Here is a 5,002-nt window from a genome sequence, read left to right as displayed (position 1 = left end):
ATTTGGGTTGAATACTCTACCCTCGAAAACTGCCGCGATCCCACACGCTGGTGGGCCATTGCAAGATAATTGCTAATTGTTGAGCAACTGGAAGCAGCTCTTTTCTGGCGCCGTTGCCGGGGAGGATAGCTATATTCTCTGAGTCACTTGGGATTTATATCTACTCATCACTATGAAGAATCTGAAAGATCCAAGAACCAAAGTCTCGCCCTCAACTACGAGGGGAGGTAAGGAACTGCCATCTAGCTCTGCACTTGATTCACCTTCAGTTATGAGTAAGTTTGCGACACCACCTCCTGCTAGAAATCTTGATATGTCGCCTGTGCTAGATGATGCTAGAGATGCTACGGCTATTGATGATGCTTATGATGCTACTATGCCTGATACTGCTAGAGATGCCATGCCTGATACTGCTAGAGATATTATGCATGATGCTGCTAGAGATGCTATGCCTGATACTGCTAGAGATGCTATGCTTGATACTGCTTTGCCTGATGATGCTAGAGATGCTATTTTGCCTAATGATGCTATGCTTGAAACTGCTAGAGATACTACTTTGCCTGATATGCCACTAGGGGTATTCCTTGATGCTCATATTGCTAGATTTACTGCCAGTGCTCGTGATGCTTCTGAAACTGCCGATACTAGGGGGATAGAACCTGCTTTTGCTCCTGCTAGATCTAGCTCTCCTAGATATGAATTGCCTGATATACCTGAGGGTTATGTTATGGAGGGAGAGATAGCTGAGGATTTTCTTGCGTGTAAGGATGCCTATGACGCTGAGAAATTACTTCTCAAGTGGAAGGAAAAATCTCTGAAAGCTAGGATGAAATACGACCCGAAGTTTGCCACTTCACCTATCTTTATCACCGATGAGGATTATGAATTCTCTGCCGACCCTGAGATAATCTCTCTAGTCGGATCTGATCCTTTCCACGGTTATGAGTCTGAGACGGTCGTGGCCCATCTTACCAAACTACACGATATAGCCACCCTTTTCGCTAGTGAGGAGAAGATCCGCTACTACTATATCCTTAAGATGTTTCCTTTCTCTCTAAAGGATGACGCTAAAGCCTGGTTCACTTCTCTTGCTCCTGGATGTGTGAGTAGTCCCCAGGATATGGTCTATTACTTCTATGAGAAATATTTCCCTGCCCATAAGAAGCAAGCTACCTTGCAGGAAATATACAACTTTGCTCAACTCAAAGAAGAGAGTCTCCCACAAGCTTGGGGGAGGCTCATCCAGCTACAGAATGCTTTGCCTGGTCACCCTCTTAAGAACGAGATACTTGATATCTTCTATAACGGACTTACCGATGCTTCTAGAGACCACCTAGATAGTTGTGCCGATTGTGTTTTTAGGGAACGAACTATAGAACAAGCTGAGAGCCTACTGAATAACATCTTGATCAACGATAATGCTTGGACTATCCCCGAACCACCTCCTAAGCCAACTCCTAAGAAAAGAGGTATTCTATTCCTCAGCCCCGAATATATGCAAGAAGCCAAGAAATCTATGCAAGAGAAAGGCATTAGATCTGAAGAAGTCAAAAATCTACCGCCCATCGAAGAGATCCATGGTCTCGATAACCCGATACAAGTAGTAGAGGTGAATTCTCTACGTAGATTCAATGAGAGTGATATTCCTTTTGACAAACCCGCTAGCCTATGCTTTGATGAATTTGACAACTTTGTTGCCAAACAATAGAGTTTCAATGATTATGTTAGCAGACAATTGGAGCAAAGTACTCGTATGCTTAGTCATTTAAGCTTGTGTAGACAGGAATGTCAATGATCTGAAGCTTCTGAGTAAACATGCCTCTATGACTACTACTCAGGTAGAACAAGAACTTAAATCTCAGAATGACTTGCTCAATGAATTAAATGACAACTCTGTCAGAGTCATTACTAGAGGAGGCAAAATGACTCAGGAACCTTTGTATCCTGAAGGCCATCCTAAGAGAATTGATCAAGATTCTCAAGGAATTAATGCTGATACACCCAGTCATCCTAAGAAGAAGAAGAAGGATGATAGAAACCTACATGTCAGTTCACCAAATACTGTCACACCTGAAGAACCAAATGATATTTCTGCGTCTGATGCAGAAACACGATCTGGTGATGAACATGAACCTGGTGACAATATGGACAACGATGTTCATAATAATGCTCAACCTAGCAATGATAAGGATGTGGAGATTGAACCTATGGTTAATCCTGATAACCCACAACCTAAGAGATACGATAAGAATGACTTCACTGCTAGGAAGCATGGTAAAGAAAGGGAGCCATGGGTTCAGAGACCCATGCCCTTTCCTCCTAAGCCATCCGAGAAAAAGGATGATGAGGATTTTGAGCGCTTTATTGAAATGTTGAGACCCGTCTTTTTGCACACGCGGTTAATTGATATGCTCAAAATGTCTCCATATGCCAAGTACATGAAAGATATCGTGACCAATAAACGGAAGATACCAGATCTTGAGATCTCCACCATGCTTGCCAATTACACTTTCAAAGGTGGAACTCCTAAGAAACTTGGTGATCCCGGAGTGCCCACTATACCTTGCTCCATTAAAGGAAACTACGTCACAACTGCCTTATGTGACCCTGGAGCCGGTGTTAGTGTTATGCCTCTCTCTCTTTATCGTAGACTTGAACTGGATAAGTTGACACCCACTGAAATTTCTCTGCAAATGGCCGACAAATCAACTGCTTTCCCTGTCGGCATTTGCGAGGATGTGCTTGTTGTGGTTGCTAACGTTACTATCTTAACGAACTTTGTTATCCTGGATATTCCTGAGGATGATGCCATGGCAATCATTCTTGGAAGACCGTTCCTAAACACCGCAAGGGCTGTTATAGATTGCAGCAAAGGCAATGTCACCTTCCATGTCAACGGTAATGAGTATACAGTGCACTTTCCAAAGAAACGATATCAAGTACATTGCAACAATGCTATCGAAAAAACTTCATCGATTCTTATTGGGAGCTTTGAATGCCCTATTCCCCGTGTTAAGATGAAGTATGATTTGCTTGTTGGGGAGATTCATATCCCCATTGAGGTGACTTAGTGGCTATTCGACAATTCTTCGTTTCCTTTTGCGATTTGAAAAAGTTTTGTCATGATGATTTGATCAACCCCATTGACGGATTTCTTTCGATGACCATGAAATGGATGAATCAAAGAGTCACATACCTCTGTTTTAAGCTTTCACTTTCTGTTGCTTAGAAGAAAAATGATAGATTTAGTTTAGTTTTTCCTGTTTTCTGTTTTAGCGTCCTGGAGAAAAGTACCCGAAAAAAAAAGTTCTCCGATGGTCCTAAAAATCAAGTATGATTTTTTCTGGATTTTTTGAAAAATTCTGGGACAAAGAGTCTGTCTGGGAGCCACACCAGTGGGCCACAAGCCCTGTAGCCGCGGCCTCCCCCTTGGCCGCGGCTACCAAGCTTGTGGGGCCCACAGGACCTCCTCCACTCATTACAGCTCCCATCCTCTTCTTGTACCTCCAGAAAAAATCGTTTCGCAGCTCAAACTCGTGTTCTTGCTCATTTGGCTGTGATTTTCGATCTCCTTGCTCAAAGCACCATTCTCCGAACCGTTTTGGGGAAATTACTCCTTGGTAAGTGACTCCTCCATTGGTCCAATTAGTTTCTACTCTAGTGCTTTATCCTTCGTGTATTCTTGCTACCTTGGTGACCCTGCTCTTGAGCTTGAAATGTTGATTTTAGCTGGTCCCAAGTAGTTTTAGCGCGTGATACGGCATCTAGGCACTAGTAGGAGTAGTTGCTACGAGTTGGGTTAATCCTTACTCACTTTTCTTTCGAAGTCTCTAAAAATTTCAGAATTTTTCACAGGTAGAAAAGGGAAAAGATGAGGAGGTTCTTGAGAGGCTCTTCAAGCTGTAACCCCAAGGAGGATGAGAAGAACCACCCCAAGTACATGGTTCCTCGAGTCACAGAAGTTCGAGCGTGCGAGTGGCCAAGTGATGAATTTTTGCGCACCGCTGGGCTTTATGAAGACTTTTATTACTTGCTGGAGAACGCAGGTCTTACCGTGTTCGTTGAAGATAAGTGCCCACAATACCTCTTCCTCACCAATATTTTTGTTCAAAGCTTCAACTTTTATCCGAGGAAGAATCCTCCTATGGTTGAGTTCATGTTATACGATATCCCCCAGCGCATGACACTACAGGATTTTTGCAATGTGTGCAAATTACCTTATGTTGGGGATATTCATGATCCTTGTCCACGGGACTCAAAGGCTTTCATAGATACTATTGCTGTTGGAGAGGAGAGAGGAGTGTTTCGTGCTAGAATTGCTAGCATACATTTTCCTGTGCTTCGGTACTACTCATTATTTGTGGAAAAATGTTTGATTGGCCGTGGGGATGTTGGATCACTTAGCTCTCCAGACCTTGCGGTTTTGCGCGAAGGCCTTTATAACAATAAGACTTATAGCCTAGGTGCTATAGTAGCTCAGCGGTTGAACACAAACCGTTCCAAAGGTGTAGTCTAAGGAGGTATCTATGCTACTCGTCTTGCTAGACACTTTGAGATACCTATTAGACTTCACGAGGAAGAAGAAATTCTTCTTCCTGAGAAATATCTAGATTATGACAGCATGGTTCGCCATGATTTTCTCGATAGAGATGCTAGTAGACGGATGATTTATAACCTGGTATTTAGTCAGGGTACTCGAGACACTATTACTTTGTCTGCTCCTTCTTTGTTCAACCTTTATGCAGGCAGGTACATTATTATGCCCTCGGACATCTATGCGTATTGGGGCTTGTCCCAACCATAGGTGCCCGTGCCCGAGCCGCCAGTCGAGTTCCAGACGCCAGTTTATCAGTGGGAGCCAGAGGAGCTCACACAGCAGTGGCATCCATAGTCCGCTCCGGAGTATCCCGGAGCTGGTTATTTCCCTCCTTGGGAGTAGACCAAGTTAGGCAAAAGCCTAAGCTTGGGGGAATTCAGCTTGGTCCAATGCACGAGCACTCTT

Source organism: Hordeum vulgare, chromosome 2H, assembly GCF_904849725.1.
Source record: "Hordeum vulgare subsp. vulgare chromosome 2H, MorexV3_pseudomolecules_assembly, whole genome shotgun sequence".
Classification (NCBI taxonomy): Eukaryota; Viridiplantae; Streptophyta; class Magnoliopsida; order Poales; family Poaceae; genus Hordeum; species Hordeum vulgare.
This window is presented reverse-complemented; position numbering follows the sequence as displayed.